The sequence below is a fragment of the Canis lupus genome, chromosome 37 (assembly GCF_048164855.1).
Source record: "Canis lupus baileyi chromosome 37, mCanLup2.hap1, whole genome shotgun sequence".
In the NCBI taxonomy this organism is placed as follows: domain Eukaryota; kingdom Metazoa; phylum Chordata; class Mammalia; order Carnivora; family Canidae; genus Canis; species Canis lupus.
In genome coordinates, this window is record NC_132874.1 from 24,976,872 (window position 1) to 24,996,625 (window position 19,754).

The 19,754-nt window shown below is 40.2% G+C and overlaps 1 long non-coding RNA gene across 2 annotated transcripts; it reads right to left on the reverse strand.

Moving 5' to 3' along the window:
* Positions 1 to 1,586: 1,586 nt before the first annotated feature.
* Positions 1,587 to 13,592, reverse strand: LOC140626439 (uncharacterized). Of its 2 annotated transcripts, XR_012025583.1 has the most exons (7): positions 13,321 to 13,592; positions 7,955 to 8,139; positions 6,764 to 6,944; positions 5,893 to 6,173; positions 5,554 to 5,625; positions 4,687 to 4,809; positions 1,587 to 3,193 (listed from the first exon to the last, which is right to left on the reverse strand). It is a non-coding gene; the product is annotated as an uncharacterized lncRNA (long non-coding RNA). The 2 variants fall into 2 exon arrangements; XR_012025584.1 differs by lacking the exon at positions 4,687 to 4,809.
* Between the last annotated feature and the right edge of the window lie 6,162 nt (positions 13,593 to 19,754).

The window sequence follows — 19,754 nt, forward strand, 5'->3', positions numbered from 1 at the left end:
GGGTCCCCAGGATCCCATTCTGGACCGGAGATGGTGCTAAACTGCCTAGCCACCCGGGCTGCCCGGTTTCTTCCTTTTCCTTGCCCTTTCCTCTAGCTTTGCCTTCTCTCTGTAACCACCCCCCTTCACTGTGCCCCATTGAAACCCCACACTCACCCCTGAGTCACACACACGTGCACTGGGTCAGTTCTCCCTGTTGCGGACAACCGGTAGGCTTTGGGGTCACTGCTTTGCTGCTGCTGGCCAGCCTCTGCATTCTCTTTCTGTGGAGGTGGGGGGTCCCCCAATGTACGCCTCTTACAGGGAGGCAGGGCTCTGCTTCCATCTATGTTTAAAACTCTGACGGGGCCAGTCATGACCTCTTCTTATCCCTCGTGTATCAAATGTGGGCCAGACGTGGTCACCTGGGTCATTTATGTAGGACTCTAATATGGAAGGAGAGATTGGAAAACACCGAGCCATTTGGAGACTTCCCATGCGATGGGGTCATGATGGGACTGGTTCTCTGGAAGGGACTTGGCTGTGTCTGCAGCCACCAGATGACCCTGCTTCCTGCCTATTTTGTAAGTCTTGTTCTTAGCCTTTCCGATGATTTGATAGCTAGCTTCAAGTAAATTCTTTTCTTTTTTTTTTTTTTTGTCTACATGAGCCGGAGTTCATTTTATTAGTAACTTTTGAAGACCCTGATGAGTACACAGGGATCCAGTAGTCTCCACTCTTCTCCATTTCTCACTTTTCCATTAAAATAACTTGGTGAAGAGTTGTTTATTGTTAGTTATAAAGATCTGGAAAATTCATGTTCAGTATGTGTAGGGATCACGCTTCTGCGTGTGGAAGGGCAGATCAGATCTGCTCTGGGTCGCTGTGCCTGTGCTGCTGCTTCGGCCACAGAACCAGAGGCTGCTTCTTGTCCACACGAGTTGTCGGGTGCTTGTCGTTGGGCCATTCTCTGTCTGAAGCACCCGCATCTTTTGGCCAAGTTCCCTCTGCCCTGTGCACAGGGGTGTGCGGCCCAAGTCAGCCAGGGCTTCTGCTCTGACCCCGCAGGTGGGACCGTGTTCCACCTCAGTCCCAGTAACTCCTTTTGTACCTGCATTCAGTTCTGTAAAAGAAGAGCCTTCCCTGTCACTTGCACATTCTATTATCAGACAATGAAAATGTCATAGCTAAGCTCCTTTTTCCTTCCAGCCTAGTTGCTAGAATTATCACAGCCACATTTGTCATTCAAATGTGGCCATCTTTCTGCCCTGGATCTTAGAAGTCTTGATTCTTCTGCCTTTCTATGTGACCTGTTTCTTCTTCTCTGTTGTGTAATTCCTAATTCCTGTGTGAGATGCAGCATAAAGCACAACAGGTGTACCTGTCCATGGGTGGCCATGCGCGTGTGGCAGTGGCAGCGCCCATCCACACAGATGTCACAGCTCCTGGCGCCATCTGGAACCTGCTAGACTCCGCCGCGGCTCCCACGGCTGCTTCTGAGCCTCCGAGTAGAACTATGATCTCTTATAGTATCCCCATTTAGGGCTCAAAACGGACATATCTTTCTTTTTTAAAAAATATATATTTTATTCATTTATTGTAGAGAGAGAGAGCCGGGGGAGGAGCAGAGGGAGAGGGAGAAGCAGACTCCTCCGAGTGCAGAGCCCAACATGAGGCTTGATCCCGCGACCCTGAGACCATGACTGGAGCCGAAATCCAGAGTCGGTGGCTTAACCGACTGAGCCACCCAGATGCCCGAGAAGCGTCCTTCTTAAATAAGTGCCCAGGATGCCTCCCACCTCCTGACTCCACCTCTCGATTTACGTGGTTTCCAGCGCTGAGGAGGCCTGAAAAGACAAATTTCTGAACAGAGTGTGAATCTGTGCGATAATTCATTCCGAATTTTTGATTCAAGTTAACGGTTTTTGTATTAAATGTATACCATGTACCAGACACTGAGAAAAGAGTCTTCCGTTTTTGCATATTTGGATAAAAGAAAAGACTGGCTAATACTGGAGACAGAGACAGGAAGGGGAAGTCAATGGATTTGAAATTTAAATGACTGGCTTGACCATTTAAAGTCACGCAATTATGCAACAGTCTCTGTGGGTCTTTTCCCTTTACAGACTAGTGAGAATCCAAAATCTGTGAAGATTCTGCTCCTTTGGGTTTTTTAAATGGACTGAATCAGAGGGTAACAGACATTTCTTTGCACCGCTGACCTCCTGCTGGACCAACATTGCTCTGTGGTTGCCAAAGACACCCTGTTCCTGCCCAGCATTGTGGGCATGTTCCCTGGCTTTTTTGGAGAGACCCAAACCTGGGAGGTACCCCTCCCACCTCCTCATCTCCCCCATTCCTCCTGGCTTTTCCCCTACCCACAGCCCGGCCAATTCTTCTGATATGCCCAGTACCTTGAGCTTTGATAAAGCCAAGAGCATAACACGGCCACTACTTGGTGACCTTAGACAAACCCCTTGGTTTTCCAGGCTCCACTTCCACATTTATCAAATTAGGGGATGATCTAAACAACGTCTCAGATTTCTCAGGTCCCCTTACATGCCATATGACAGAGATTTCCATTTTAGACTGATCTGGGGTGGCGGTTGCAAGGCCTTGGAATCCATTACAACTCCATCAGGTGGCACAGGGTATCTGCACGGGCCTGAAGTTGTTGGGCTTCAACAGGTAAATACTTGACTCTTGGGCGGCAGCTCAAGCGTGTTTTCACTCGTCTTATAGCCTGAAAACTCCCCAAGCTTCACACCCACCAGAGACAGTGCTTGCCTTGCTTGAATCTGATTCCTGGGAGCCCCAGTGCAGAGAGGTTTGCTTACTTCTCTGTCCTGGAATTTGCCTCTACGAGAGAGCTGAGGGCAGGGATGTTTGGGTTTGTTTGCTAAAATGGTAAATCTACAAATACCTGTGAAATGCATGAACAGCGAACCCAGATAAATTCCTTTCAAGACATTTCCAAAGGATTTAGAGCTGAGAATTTGTTAATATGGAACGTTTTTAAAGGGAAAGGTGAACAATTCCCATCGTGTTAATCCTTACGGGGACTTCTCACGGCCACCATCCTTTCTAAAGCTGCCTCTCTTCTGAGTGTCATCCACACTTTCCAGCCTGGCCTGGTCTGTGGATTTCCACACGGAGCAACCCCATGCTGCTGTCCTTGTCTCTTTGCACCAGGGAGGAGAACCTCAGTCTATTTCTATGAATAGAGTGCAGAGGAAAAAAAGTAAACACAGGAATTTTAGTTATGGCTGCGTTTTAAAAGTAACAAACACACTGCTCTGGAGAGGATGGCAAAAAAAAAAAAAAAAAAGGAGGTGATTAAACAGTGATCAATGTTTGCTTCTTGTGAAGATAAAAAAGGAGCAAGTGATGAGAAAAAAAATCCTCAAAAAATATTGCCCTTTTTTAGCCAATACAATGGAGGATAGGACATAAGATCAGCCTAATCTTTGGGGCCAGTCTGAAGATAAACCCTATAGAAAGATAATATAGAAAGTCTTGTGGCAGGGGCAGGGGGAGGGAGGTTGTCAAAACAGGTATTAAAAATGAAGGAGTGCACCCTGGGCAGTCTGTTCAAGTTGTCTGTTTCCGTGTTGATATTACCTGGTGATTCGCCCAGGGAAATCCCAGTTTATGCCCAATGTCCCAGTGCACTCTTAACAGCACCCCATTCATTCTTAAGAGTGTGCCAGTTTGAATGAAAAATTATGTGGTTGTCTTCTCTATTATTCTAGCTTACAGAATTTTTTTGCTTTTTTTAAAAAATTTTTTTCAATACTCCCATCCAATTTTGCATGCATCTGCTAAGTTGATCTTCCTCAAGCAACCCCTTTACCACATTACTCAGCTGCTTTATAGTTGCCTCCAGGGTAAGGTCTCAATGCTTAGGTGGGCTTTTGAGCTCTCAACTCAGTCATTACTCAAATATTTACTGAGTGCCTACTGTTTGCACGATTCTGTGCTTGCTACAGGTCTGTGCATCCCATCCTGCCATCCCCCTTAGAAGAGCCCATGGCTCCCTCCACTTCTCCTGCTTTTTCCAGTTCTACTCAACCTTCAAGGCTGAGCTCAGGTGACATTTCACTCTGTGCTGCCCTTGTTCCCTCTGTCTGCCATCCCTCTAAATCTCACGCAAGATCTGCTGTTATGACATTGCGTCTTTTAACCTAGGGTGCTGTTAAGCAAATACCCCCAAAGTAGTGGATTAGGTATAATGAAGTTTCTTTCTTTCTGAGAATCACTGTCCAGAGGTGAGGCTGTAAGGTTGGCAGAGTGGCTCTGCCATTCTCCACATGTGACTTTTGAGATGGCTGCACTCTTTGCCATTCCTAACCCACAAGAAGAGGATAGATGAACCAAGGCTTCATCTTCATTGGGATTGGTCCCAGTTTTACACTTGATTCCTGCTCCTAACCTATTGTCCTTAGCTTAGTCATGTTTGTATACTTATCTGCAAAGGAAGCTGATAAATATATATAATATTTATAATATATACAAAATATATATTAAATACATATAAATATATTATACCTTATATATTAATATGCTTTATATAAATATAACTTAATATACAAATAAATATATAGATATTAATATATTTATTATATTAATAATATTAATATTTAATATATTTAATATATAAATAAATATGTTATATATAGATACATAAAATATATATCTATATTTTACCTAAGAGCCATATACTTAGCTGAAATTCTGGGATTCTTTAGCTGAGAGGAAGAAGGGAGTGCCGGGGGTGATGATCAGTTACTTATACAATATTCATTTAAAATTTGTCTCTTCGTTGCACAGCTGAAGTTAATAAAATATTATATGTCAATTATACCTCAGTAGGAAAAGAGAAAAAACAAAATACAATTTATCTTTCTGGCTAGAGTTTAAGATTCTCAACCATAGAAAATGTTCTCCTTTTCATAGAAGCAGAGCTTGTACAAAGTACCACATAGATTGTGCTAAAAAAAAAAAAAAAGAAAATTCTATTGATCAATACTGCTATTCATTTGTTTGTATATCGTATTTGTGAAAAAACAGACATTTAATTATTCTTTAAATTTAACTAGAGATTGCCTTGTCTTAATGCTTATAGTTACTCAGGGCAGTCACTGGATCTGCTGTGGCACATGTGTTAAAATTTTTATATCGTCTTTGGGTCACTTTTGGTTTTCTTCCTGCTTGAAGGTGATAGGCTCAGTCCCTGCTCTGAGAGAGTGAGAATGGCATATGGGTTTTTCTTCAACACTTTTCCTGACTTCATCTTTTTTTATCCAGTCTGGCCATTATTTTCCAGGTTCAAGATACAGCCTTTAAATACTCTGTACAGAAAGGAGGATTGTGAAAGGAATCAACATGCTTTTTATATTCTTTAAAAAGCTAAAAGGTCCGAGAGGAGATGGGTGACAATATTAGGTTTTAAGTGTGGGTGATATATATGCCTGATACGATTAAAACATGAGAGCATGAATCTCTGGCACACAAGGAATCTGATGTTTGTAGGCTAGATGCAAGCTTTACTTCAGTGGAACATTCTAGACTGACCTCGGAAAAATGCCGATAGCAGAGCACTCTTGGAAGCTTGTTAGAGTCTCCCCTTGTGCTGTGTGCTTGGATCTAAGGCAAAGAATTGAGGTTAAGATCTGGTTGGGGCATTCAGTGCTCTTGAAAACAGAGGATTAGTACTAGATATTTTCTTGACTCCAGAAGGAGGTACTTGTGGGCAGTTTCAGGCACTAAGTTCAGCTTTAGCCTTGGAGGCTAGCTGATTGGAGATCAACTTTGGGGTTGAATCCAAGGGAAGGATGGCTCTTCCCAGATACCCTTTGGACCTAGAAGATACCTAGATTTTCACCTTCTAAGGGGTGATCCCTGCTGACCTACCGGAACAGTCTTAGGCCGTGCCCATGGAGCCCTAGAGCTCCCTGCGTCCAGGAACACTTGCTGTCAAGATCGATGACGACTTAAGGTGATCTGGTGTGTTCACCTTTTCACTGTGGGTAGGTAGGTCTACGTGTGAGTTTGGGGATGTCTGCAGCTCCTGCTCAGTTCAGAAGTGGGTCATGAGCTCCGTGTGCCAACATTTCTTTGGATTCTTCCTTTGGATTCCATTTCTTTGGATTCTGCGTCCTCAGCAGCCAAAGTAGGCTTTTCTGATTCTTGTTCTAAAATGGTAACTGATGTTTTTAAAATGCCATTGTTTCCCACTAAAATCTCTGTGAAGATTATTGGACTTTGTGACTGTTATTTACTTGAAACTATTAATTAAATCAAAATATCCCTTATGAAAACCCTTGCGTTTTCCCTTCTATAGATTGTTTATCCAGATTAGGATCTCTAGCTATTTAGTGTCAGGATATGAAATTTATAAATATAACTTTTGAACAAAAGAACTAACCCAGAGAAAAAAGAAAAATGTGATACATGGCAAAGTTTGATTATATTAAAAAATTGCCCCTTTTAGCCTAAATGTTCAGATCCATGTTAATGAAGAATCCCAGGATACTACATGATTGACTGTTTCCCTAGCTCTAGTCAGAGTTCCTTGAAGCCTGGGACTCCATGTCATTTATCCCTCAATTCCCAGGGCTCACCCCAGGGGTTGGTCCAGCCCTGGTAGTCAGTGTTTATATCCGAAAACAGATTGGGGCTTCCCTTGCTTAGACTTACAGATAGTAGATTTTTTTTTCTCATTCTTAGTAGTATACATATTAATTTATTAATATTATTTATATTTTCTTAAACAGTTACACACCTCATCATTTACATAATCATTCAATGATTATGATTTGTTGTAAGAGCAGGTTGACTTTTCTTTTATTTCCAGAGTCTTATGAGATTTCAGTGGGTCAGTGGTTCTCATGTGTGAGAATAGGGCATGATTCCTCATCTGTTTCTGATTCTTGTGGGTCTTAGAAGGCCAGGCGGGGTCCCATCTGTAAAAATGGAAACTCTTGTGAAAATGCCTCAAGGGCTCACTTTTAAGGTGTCTCCGGGAGGTCTCAGCTATTGACGACCCAATCAAAATCACCCAGTCTTATTGGACATCTGTTTGTCCTCAGAAGGGCTTATTCTGATTCTCCCGACTTCAGTCACTGAGAAAGTATTGGGTTCTAATGTGAGACAGGAAAAGCATTAAACAAAGAGAAAGATCCTTCATTTTCAGTAGCGGCCTTTGCACTACATTCACTCGTTGCCTTATGTTCTGTGCTCTCTGTTTGTCTGTATTACAGGTGCTCTTGGGCAATTCTTAGCTCATCAGCATTAAAAAATGTTTAATAAAAGGCTTAAAAATAAAACTTTTCACCCCTGGCTTAAAAGTAGTACATATTTACTGTTATACAGCACTAAAAAAAAACCATAAAGAACAAAGTAGCAAGTAATTAATCTCACCACTTAGGGATAATTAATCTTATATTTGTGTATTTCCATTCAAATTTTTCATATATAGATAGATAGATAGATAGATAGATAGATAGATAGATAGATAAAAGCTGTCTTTGAATCTCCAAAATCAAGCAAAACCTTTCCATATATATATAAAACTTTGTGTTGGGATGCCTGGGTTGCACAGTGGTTGAGGGTCTGCCTTTGGCTCAGGTCATGATCCCAGGGTCCTGGGATTGAGTCCCACATCAATCCCCCGCAGGGAGCCTGCTTCTCCTTCTACCTGCGTCTCTGTCTCTCTCTCTGTGTAACTCATGAATAAATACATCTTTCTAAAAATAAAAAAAAGTGATAACACATTTGGCTGGTTCTAACAGGTCGATGAGTGTGGCCTTTTATAACATGAAGATTTCAAGCTGAGCCAACCTGCCGTTAGATAACTCATGGGACAGAGATAACTCTTCCCCAATATCCATTCTGCCATTTTTCCTTTTGGAAACTCTCAGTTTGGCTATTGAATATATGGTCATCTATCTACAGATTACGTTTTCTTGTTTACCTTGAAGCAAGTTGTGGCCAAGTGGTAAAGTCTGATCCAATGAAATGTGAGTAGAAGTGGTGCCACATTAGATGTCCTTTCTGTTTCTTTTCTGCTGGTTGGAAAACAGTGATGACTGGAACAAACTTGAAAGCCAGGGCTGTGGGTAGCTTCTCATATTGCATTATTCATCACTGGATCATTACCTAAGAGAAATAAACTATCTTATTTGGTGAATCTTTGTTACAACAGTTTAGTCTGTATCTAGCTAATATCCTACAATAGCCACTAATTTGGCTTAAATATATGCCCACTAGGAGTAGACGGTGTGTAAGAATCCCCATGTGGCTTTTGAAGCACTATTTTTCACAAGGGGTCATTAACCCGATTCTAGACAAGGGCATTTCTAAAGGCTGAGGGACTAGGAAGAGAAGGCAGTTGTTCAGGTCCAAATTATCAAAAGAAAAGCTGTCTTTGAATCTCCAAAATCAAGCAAAACCTTTCCATTATGCTTTATTATTTGAGTGAATTGCAGGGACAGGTGGGGCCTTATTTAGCCCTCTTTCATTTCCTCATCTGTTGAAAGAGATGCAACAAAGTCATACTGCTGGGCAAGCAGAGGAGAATTGTCCATGGATTAGGAAACCAGCTGTACAACTGGTCTACAAAGGTTTATGCTTTCTTTCTTTCTTTCTTTCTTTCTTTCTTTCTTTCTTTCTTTCTTTCTTTCTTTCCTTCTTTCTTTCTTTCTTTCTTTCTTTCTTTCTTTCTTTCTTTCTTTCTTCTTTCTTTCTTCTTTTTCTTCTTTCTCTTTCTTTCTTTCTTTCTTTCTTTCTTTCTTTCTTTCTTTCTTTCTTTCTTCCTTTTTCTTTTTTTTACTTCATTGTTGTTTTATGACTTCATTTACAAATTCAGGGATTCTGGTATTTAGAAGAACAAACTGATAGGTGGTCTCAACAGTGTTTCTGTTAAACAGGATCGTGGGAAAACCAACTAGGTTTGAGGAAGATGTTTGGGACAGTAGCATTGACCTTTCTCTTTGCTCCTCACTCAGCCTCAAGGCCCCTCAGACACAGTTGTTTTCCCCTCCTGATTTTCCCCTCCTGCCTTCTTTCCGGCTCGGGCATCGCCTCCCACTCTGTGAGTGCCAGAGCCTCGGGTTGGGAAGGAGTGGCGGCACAACTGCTCCATAAGAGATAGGCCAAATTCCAAGGTGGGTGGGGATGATTATTTCCTACTCTTACAGTTCTAATGATATTAATAATTGATAATTGTAATAATTTATTAAATTGTTACCATTATCTACAATCAATATTTGTTAGAAAAGGGAAAGGTTTCTTTTGTTTGCAGAAAATGATAAAATTGCTTAAAATTGTCTTTTGGAAAAAGTTAAGATATTTCTATCTTATTGACAATTATTCCACTCAAATTTCCTCATTCTGCTTACCAGGGATGGAATGAAATTCTAACTATATATAAATTCTGTTTATTTTCTGTATATTACAAACTTTGTAAAATACAGCAAGATAAGGTATACAAGGAGGAAAAAGAATTGAGCAAACACAGAATTGCAAGTCAGAAGACAGGGATCAGGTCCTTCTGTGTGTAACCATGGCAAGTTCAAATACAAAATGCATATAATGCCATTCTCATGGCTTGTTAAAATATCAAACCTAATAACATATCAATAATGAAATTAACTGTCAATGCTATGTGGCATTAATTACTCCTATTGTGCAGGGCTTGGCCTTTGCCTCTCTTGCTGCACCATGTTTCTATAGGAGAGTGGTTTTTAAGAGTGAAGAGAAGAGAAGCTCTTATAATCAGAAAAGACATTATTTTTGTTTGTTTTGTTTTTGTTTCACTGCTTTGCTCTCTTTTAGCTACAAGGTTTGATCTCTTTTGCAATTAACATTAAAAGAGATTTTTACATTTCTCCAAAGTGGACTATTTTGTAAAAAGATTAAAAGCGCTGCTGTAAAACAGTTCCTTGTATGGCTTTAGCATCTGTGAAGCACCGCCTCCCCCCCAAAAAAAATTGTTTGTGAAAATATGGATGGAAGTTGTTCTGGAACGTGGGTCTCCAACCCTGGATTCTCAAAGGATTCCTGACCCTCAAAAGATTAAGGATCATTCATTTTCAAGTTTCAACTGAGGGCTCTAACAGTGATCCAAGTTCACACACTGCTGTATCAACAGGCCTTAGCTTGTTGATTGGATTTCTTGCTATAAATGAGAATCAGTATTACATGCTACAAATCATTCGGATGAGGGACTGCATAGTCACAGGCTCTTTTATCAAATGTGACAAGACTCTGACTTCTGAACGCCTGACCTCCAGATGTCCCTTCTACAAATAGCAGTCAGACTCAGGAAACTTTTCTATTATTCTCTTGGGATTTCCTTCACTTTCTCTTCCTCTCCTATTACTACAGGTGCTGCATGTATTTCTAGACCCCTTCTTCTCTTGGTCCTCTGCCTTGGACTCAGCATCCTGGTTGGTCCCAGTGCCAGTCAGAGACTGGATCATGATCCAGGCTAAGAAGTCTGGGACAGGGTAGAGTGTACTTGTCTCTAAACCAGTGTGTCTGTTGAACAGAAGTAGCATCCTCCACGTCCTTCCTCAAGAAGAGGTCACAGGACCCAAATCAGCTGATCCAGTGTTGTTCCTTCATGATCTCGGCAGGCTCTGGGTGAAGCAATTTGTGCTTCTGTGAAATGCTGAAGACCCAGAGACTCTATGAGCAGAGTGGTTCCTTCAAAATTAAAGTATTTGTTCTTTCTCATAGGTGTATAAAATAATGACTCAAAAACATTATGTTTGGACTTGAAAGACATACTTATTTTAAAGCTGAACTTCCTACATGGCTGCACCCACAACATCTTTTAGTGTTAACTCCGTTCAGAGTTTCAGAGAGCCAAAACATACAGTAGGGCATATTAGAAAGAACCTTGATTTGAAGGTCCCACCTTCCTCCTTATAAGGCTCCTCATGCTCTCAGTTGGTATGAGGATGGATTCACTCTAGATTCCTACATGGCTAAAGCCTGGGACTATCAACACTTCATGTTATTGATTTGGTTGGGGCGGGGTGGGGGGATCCAGGAAAGGAGATGTCTTTCTATGGGAAAAAATGTTCCCCTCTTCCCCTGCCCCTCTGGAAGGGGAATGATGGTTCATTCAGACTGGGGTATAAAGAAGGAGTCTCTTGGGGAGATGGGGGCAAACCTGAGTATGGGAAGGCTAGGTTAGGAGTCCAGGAAGGAATTCCTTCTTCATGAAAGTTGGATATCTTGTGAGACACAGAGACATCCAAGTTCACTAGAAATGTACCACTTTCTCACCTATAATATAATTCTTTTTTGAAATTGTCTTATTTTAGGGTTAGAAACATTTGCATACACAATTTGAGGGAGACTCTTAAAGGAGGGGCTTTATTCTAACTCATCTCTTCCAGCAGATGAGGAAACATCTAATATTTGAGAAATTACACTCTAAAATTCTAAACCATGACAGGTGGGTTACTGGAGGCCCACCAGTGAAGGGGACACTTGGGAAATGTCTCTTAATGTTAAGGCACTCTCCTGAGAGACGGATCCAAGAAATCACAGAACTGTCACTTCTAACAGCTCAGAGTAGTGATTTTTGCTTCCACAGAGAGGGAGGGATGCATTTGGATTATGTTTGGAAATTCTTTCCTGAATACAATATGCTTTTATCCTTAGAAAACTCCCCTTGTTTTCTGTAGCTGAGATGGCCCACGAGATGTCTGGCCAGCAAGGATATTGCTCTAGAGACAAGGAAGGGCATCCAGTAAACACTTTATTGCATATTTGACACATGGTCTCTAACCCACAATGGAGGAGAAACAAGAACAACAATTGCAACAAGGATGAAAACAGCAGCTTTCAGCAAGAGTCCACATGCTGGACAAAGAAAGGACGGCCACATCTGGAGAAGCCCTAGGGGCAGGAATGAAGGAGGCAGGGATGGACTGTTATCAAAGCTGGGGGCAAAGAAAGGAGAAAAAGAAAGAAAAGTGTTAGGAATTTTGTTCTCAAGAGGGGATGTCCTGAGCTTATATGGTTCCTTTCCCATTACTGTGAGGTCTGTGTCAAAATTTTGGTGAATTTGGGCTAAAGTGCGAGGCTGCTTCACTTTATTCTGAGACAGAGAAGACTATCTGGAAAGTAGATCCTTGATGTCCAAAGACAGAGGGGAATGGCCTTCCATCGTCAGAATGTAGGGAGCGTAAATGGTTGAGGGTTATGGGAAGAAAAGCAGCAGACTTGTTCATTAAATAATGGAGTAGAAGTAACTTTTTGTTTATTTTTAAAGATTGATTGATTGATTTATAAGAAACACAGAGAGAGAGAGGCAGAGACACAGATGGAGGGAGAAGCAGGCTCCTTGCGGGGAGCCTGATGTGGGACTCGATCCCAGGACCTCGGGATCACGCCCTGAGCCGAAGGCAGACGGTCAATCACTGAGCCATTCACGTGTCCGAGAAGTAACTCTTTAAAACAAAAAACAGCTTAAATATTAAAGTTTATCAGAGATTTGCTTGGGCTTGCCTTCCTTCCTTGCTACCCTTTCTTTTTTTTTTTTTTCTTTTTTTTACAGGGAAACAAGTTTTAATAAAATTCAACACCCATTCATGACAAAATACTAGAAAACTACAAATAGAGATACCATTCCTTAATTGGATAAAGAGTGTATTTTGAAATAATCCAGGTCAATACAGTTCTTGAAGGGATAACATTGAAATCTTTCCTTCAGGGACCGAGACCGAGATAAAGCCGAGACCACCGCTCCTGCTAGTCAGCTTTTTGCTGAAGGACTATCAAATACGATACAGCAAAATGAAAATTTAAGAAGCATACAAATGATGCAACAGCTAAACTTGCTATTATTCTCAGATGATGTGAATTTGTATAAGAATATCTTGCTGCCCTTTCTTCAGGCAATTTCAGGTGTTTCTGTCATTTTAGTCATTATCAATTCTCCAATAACTGCAAAATTTATATCTTTATGTTTTGAGTTCCAAGTCCGCTTGGAGATTGCATTGACATATTAATCTGAACATGTCTAAAACTGAATTCATGACCTTTCCCACAACTTGCACTTCCTACAATGTTAGAATTCTCTTTCTCAGCAAATGGCATCACCAGCTTCCCAGGTCCTTGTGTTAGAAACTTCGAATCGTTTCTGACACCTTCTTCTCCTGAACCTCCACTGCCAACCGGTTCTCAAGTTCTACCATTTCTAACTTCAAACAGTTAGAGAATCTTAAATTCTCCCATTGTTTCCTTTACAGCCATCATCACAGACAAGCCACCATCATCTCTCATTTGGAATGTTTACTATTATTATGACCAGACACTTGCCCTTAAGATAAAGTTTAAAATCTTTCCTGTGGCCTCAGCGTCTCTCTTTGATCTTATCTGTGTCCCATCATTGCCATTCTCTTCTTTCTGTGTGTTCTAAGGGTCCAATGATCCTGGACTTCCTTCAGTTCTCTGAACTTGAGCATATATTTAGGTAACTCGATGTTAGCTTCAACACGAGAGGCTTAAGCTTGAAAAATGTGGAGGAAATGGAAGGTTCCTCTTCTTCGGAGTTGGTTGCCAGAAAGATCTTTTGAATCTTTTCCCTTAGAAGATTCCGATAGAATCTTCTCCCCTTTGTACACTTAACATAGACCTTTATCTATCTAACATGATTCAAAGGCGTGCTTGACTTCCAGGATAGAGGAGTGTGGGTGCATCAGATAACTTTTCAAAGGGTCTTTCTGACCTATGATGATTCTCACTGTGTATTTAGAATTTTTTTTAAAACATTTGATATCATGTTCTTAATTCACTAGATTATGTCACCTTCCAGCTAACTCTTAAGACCTGGTCATCCCATTGTTTTCTTAGCACACTTGTAAGGATGACAAAAACATGGCTTTTAATGGGCTATGATGTAAAGTCTTACTAGAAATATAAAAATCAAAAGAGCATTTCCTGAGTGATATATATAAATACACTTGCTAATTATTACTGGAAGAGAACATGACTAATGCAGGAGCAGATGTTTTAAAAAATAAAAGGTCTAAGCATTTTTAGACTATTAAAGCATTTATTTACTTAGTGAATTTGCATCTGGATTTCTTTGTCTCTGCCTTGATTTCCATGTTAACACACATACGAGGAATGACTGTTGTCAGGAACATTAACTACCCATGCATAATAGATTTGCTAAAAATGGTCAAAATGGAGCAAAGCCTCCTGAATATGATTGTTGTTGTTTCAAATGTGAAGTGAATGAAAACATTACAAATCATTACAGACCATTGAAATAAAATCGGTTATGTACATAACAAGTTGAAAATAAACACATTTTCCCCATAATGAGCCAACAAACTACAATAATTAGGCTTGAGTTGCTGTTAGGTTAGATAATAACAATCCCAGGTCTTTTTTTTTTTTTTTTTTTTTTAAAGCAAGTAGCAAAGATACATACTTTAAAGGGTGCAATTTGGAAACCGTTTGGCAGTTTCTTAAAATGTTAAAAGTAGGTTTACCGTATGACCTAGCAATCTCACTCTTGGGTATCTATCCAAGATAAATAAAAACATTCAAAACATATATTTACACAAACACTTGTATGAAAACGTTTATAAAGCATCATGCATAATTGCCAAAAAAGTGGAAACAATCCAAATGTCCATCAACTGGTGATTTGACAAACTACTATATGCACTCAATGGAATATTACTCAGCCATAAACAGTGAATGAGGTACTGACACATGCTACAACTTGGATACACCACAAAAACATGATGCTAAGTGAGAGAAGCCAGTCACAAAAGATCACATGATGTATGGTGCCATTTTACAAAATTTCTAGAAAAGGCAAATCTATAGAGACTGAAAGGAGGGGCACCTTGATGGCTCAGAGATTGAGCCTTGGTTCACCTTTGGCTCAGGTTATGATCCCGGGGTCCTGGGATCAAGTCTCACATTGGGCTCCCCGTAGGGAGCCTGCTTCTCCATCTGCCTGTGTCTCTGCCTCTCTCTGTTTCTTTAATGGCTAATAAATAAAATCTTAAAAAAAAAAAGAAAAGAGGGAAGGACTGAAAGTAGATTGGTAATCCTGGGAATGAGAAAGTGATGGCAAATGGCACAAAGCTTCTTTGGCGGGGGATAGAAATGATCTAAAATTAGATTGGCATGGTGATTGTGCAACTGTATAAATGTACTGAAAACCACTTAGTTGTATACTTAAGAGAGCAAATTCTCTATACAGGGATATACATTACTCTTCAATAAAGCTTTTTTTTTTTTTTTTTTTTTTTTTTTAAGCTATGTACATCCTCTGTTCCCAACTGTTACCAAACTAATTTTTCCTTTTTTCTTTAGGCCAGCTTTTGTTCTACAGAGTATGACTAGTAAAGAGCATCCCCTGGGCTATGTTCCTGCAGATGAACTCAAACATTTTTGACTCTGAAGGAATCCTCGCAGGTCAAATTTGCCTAGATAATATCACAGATATCCCATGACCAGTGAAGTTATTTTGAAATGCATTTCAGAAACATTAAAACCAAAAAAAGTGTTCTGCAGAAGAATCTCTGGTAGCAAGTCCGTCCCAATTAGCTTTTAGACATTTGTCTTTTGGTGAAACACTTTATGTCTATAGATGTGGCATGCACAAAATATGAGGATGGCAACCAAACAAGCCATTAAAAATCAATTAACCTGTTCACTGCTTCTTCTGGAGAAAAGGCTTGTCATTTCTAAGGTAAAAATATCATGCTCAACTGATACCATGTAAAGAAGGTAACAACTTCTAGATGTCCACGAAGCTGTTAAATAAGAACGAAGTGGTTCCACAGGAATGGAGAACCTCATGAAATCAAAAAGCAAAGTGCTGAAAAACAAGAAAAAAAATAGTACAAACATGTACTTGATGTTGACCTATATTTGTATTTACATAGGACACCCCGAGTTGCCAACAGTAGCTTTTTTGTTGGGGGATGGCATTGGGTAAGGGCTGAGGAAGGATTCATTTAGCTTGCACACTTCTGGATTGATTTTTAAATATAAGTACATTAATTTTGTAAGTAAAAGGGCAAAGAAAAAGAAAGATGGGAGGTGTGATGGAGCTGTCTCTTTGCCTGTGTCCTATACCCTTTAATTCCTCAAAAAATGGCACAGCTGAATGGGGAAATAATCCAGACTTGCCTAAGGCCTTAGCACTATATTTTGGAACACGGGCCACACAGTAATGTGTCTGGTCTGTGCAGCTGCTCGTAGGCCGTTGAGGATTGATCAGACTGATCTGGCTAATGAAACACTTCATTGAGCATGCTGCCTATTGGATTATGAAAATTTTCCATCCCAGCTAAGACTGGACGAGTATATTGTGAAACAAGGTGATAGTTTATCCTGGAAAGCTGTGCGATAGAAAAATGCATATGATGGGCTGAGCCTGATTGTTTTAAAAGGTGGATTTATTCCTTTTAACCTAAAAGGAGTTGTGGCCACAAGCACTAGTGGAGGAACATTCCTGCCCTTCCATTTATAACCTCTCCCTCTTTTTAAAAAAGCTACAGTTGTTTTAAGATTTCTTGCCCCAGGCAACCACCCTTTTATAAACAACCTTTTATATTCTCCACGTGACCCTTCTTCAGTACACACATCAAGAGAAAATTGCCTGGATGGCCCCTTCAGTTTGTCTCTGTTCCAGGATTCTTACCGGGGGCCTAAGGTGGAGAATCTCAGCTCATAGTGAAGATAAAATATTTTCCATCTTCCAATGTCCTATTGGCTTGGAGTAGGGGTCAATAAACTATAGTCCCCAGAGCCAAATTCAGCTCATAATCTGTTTTTGTACAGCCCATGAGCTAAGAATGGTTTTTACATTTTTAAATGTTGAAAAAAAGTCAAAGAAGAATAATATTTCATGACATGTGAAAATGATATGAAATTCAAATTTCAGAGTCTATAAATAAAGTTTTATGGGAATATAACCGCACCATTCTTCATGTATTTGTGCTACAAGAGCAGAATTTAGTACTTGCAATGGGGGCTCTATGATCCTCAAAACCTAAATATTTACTATCTGGAAACAGCTTTTTGACCCCTGGCTTAGTGGAACCATATTAGCATCAGGGTCTTTGGTAGGTAGCAGCAACTTGGAAAGAATCTGAATTGAAGTTCTTCTTTACTGTTCCAGTGAATGGGCAACTGGTATGGGGGGTTACTCTCTAGCATAATGAATGACCTTCCTAAAATTAACCAAAGTGATCCACGTGGGGTATTCAGAATAGGATGCTAGGTGCAGTGAGCTATGTGACATCATCCTTAAAGAATGGCATCACACTGCATCTGAGAGGCCATTCATCATAATAAACACCATTGATTTAATAATAGCTTTTCTAAAATAATAAAAAAAAAGAAACACATCAATTGCATGTTACCTGCTAATTGGAAATACTAAATGTGTTAATGATTTCTAATGTGGTTGTTTCACCCCTTGTAGAGTATACTTCTTGGAGACGTGACCTGTCCTACTCATTTTTGCAAACCAAGGTTGTCACACGTGGAGTTCCAAATGTCAGGAACCTCTACAGCGGAATTCTGCAATCATTAGTGGGTTGTGACATCAATTTGGTGGACCTACTTCTAGTATTTAAAAGACAAAACAAGACAGAATAGTACTGGAGAGAAAGGTTAGAATAAATCAGAATGTAATATCAAAAACCAGAACGTACCTATCACACAATGCGTTCTTTATTTCATGGTGCTCTTGTTTCAGCCAAATACATATGTGACGGGTGGCGATAGAAACATATTTCTTACCATGGGTTATAATCAAACGAATTTGAAAGCCTCTGCCCTGGTGGCTGTGTTTAAGCTGTACTTGGTGGGTGTATTAAAAGAGAAGCTGTGATGTGCGATATGAGATTTCACAGAAACATCAGGACAGTGAAAGTGGAGTGTGGCCCCATTAGGACAGTCGGCCCAATGGCAAAAGCTTCCCCAATGCCTGCCATGGGCTTTACCTTGGGATGAGTACAGTGAGTGTTGTGAAGCCATAGGTGACATGATGTCCATCCTTGAGAAGCTTTTAGCCTATTGGGGAGCTATAATCATGCCCTAACAATAATGGAAACTAAGGGATGTTTAGCACACCTGGAGAATCATAGGGGAAGACCACATCTGGGGGTATAGGTGAAAAGCAGGCTTACTTAAAAAGGATCAGGAGTGAGTGTTGAATAATTTGGGTTTGTTCAGCACAGAATATTTATACTTTAAGTTTCCACCAAAATGAGAAGCCTTCCTGCCAATCCCACTTTATCCCTCCTTCTCCATTGCTTGTTAATCCCTTTCTGCTAGTAGTGAGGGGCAGGATGGGCTCCCTCATACTCATTGCACAGAGCTTCTTGCCCACAGCCTCTGGTGCAGAAAAGCAATTTGATCAATTCTGATGGTAAATGAATGAAAAAAAAAAAACAAACTGGTGAGTAAGTATTCAGTTATTTTCCATCTGTAAAAATGGTGAGCTTAAAAATATCCATTTAGATCAGATAAGAGAAATTGCTTTAATCTGAGCCTCAGAGATCTGGTGTAAAGAGTCATGGAGAATTTCCTGCTCTGTGTGCTTTTGGAAGTGAAATGGGTCCCTAGAAAAGGTGAGATACCTTGAACCACATCATGGAGGTTCACTAAGGGGTGATGAGTACCATAAGATAGAGTCATAAAAAAATTGCTTAGAAGAAGATTCTTAGAATATCTGTCATCCCTAAGAGTTTACAGTTTTATGCAAAATAAGGTTTTGAATTTATCAAGATTGCTTTAAGTCAAATCCAAGTGTCTGTCATTGTGTTTTAGTGATGCATCCCATTCATCTTTGTGTAATTTGGACCAGCACCTTATTGGTGCTCTTCGTACCTTTGTTTGAATCAAGTTGGTTTAATTCCATTCCATTTTGTAGCAATGCAGATTGCAGTTTTGTTTTTTAAAATGATTTTTTTTCCTCCAAGTAAGATTAATTGGCATGAGCCAGCAACTACTTAAACTCTTACTAAGAAGATACATGAACAACGAAGGATATCCTTTTCTACAAAAGAAAATTTATTGAAACTGGAGTTTCAGTGACTTAGACATAGAAGGACTCAAGCAGCTCACATCTTAGATTATTTTCAAAGAAGAAAATGTTGCCCTGGCAAGAGCAAGAGAAGTTGACAAGAACTTGGCCTTCTGAGTGGAAAAGAGCCCTGTAGGCCTGTATTTATGGTGCTGGTAGGATCACTTTCTCAGGCAGAGTGGCTTACTACCCTGTTCAGAGTGAAAGAGGAGACAGCAAGAAATTATCTTCCACTTTGAGCAGAACGAGAAATCAACCAGTGCCTGAAAACTCTGGATCTGAATTGGTGAGCCACCAGACTCAATTTTTCCCTTTTCAAAGATGACGATGGCTTCAAAGAGTCAAGATTGAGGATGATGACTGTCTTAGTCAATTAGGGCTGCTCTGACAAAATACCAGAGACTGGGTAGCTTATCAACAACAGAAGTTTATTTCTTAAAGTTCTGGAGCCCAGACATCCCAGGATACCAGCATGGTTGAGCTCTGGTGAGGGCTCTTGCCCAGGGCTCAGACTTCTCGTTCTTTCTTCACATAGTGGCTCTCGAGGCAGCTTGATAGACCTCTGTGGTCTCATTTATAAGGACAGTAATTCCATTCATAAGGGTTCTACCCCCATGAATGAATCACTCCTCAAATCTCCCTCATATTTTTTTTAAATTAATTTATTTATTGAGAGAGAGAACCT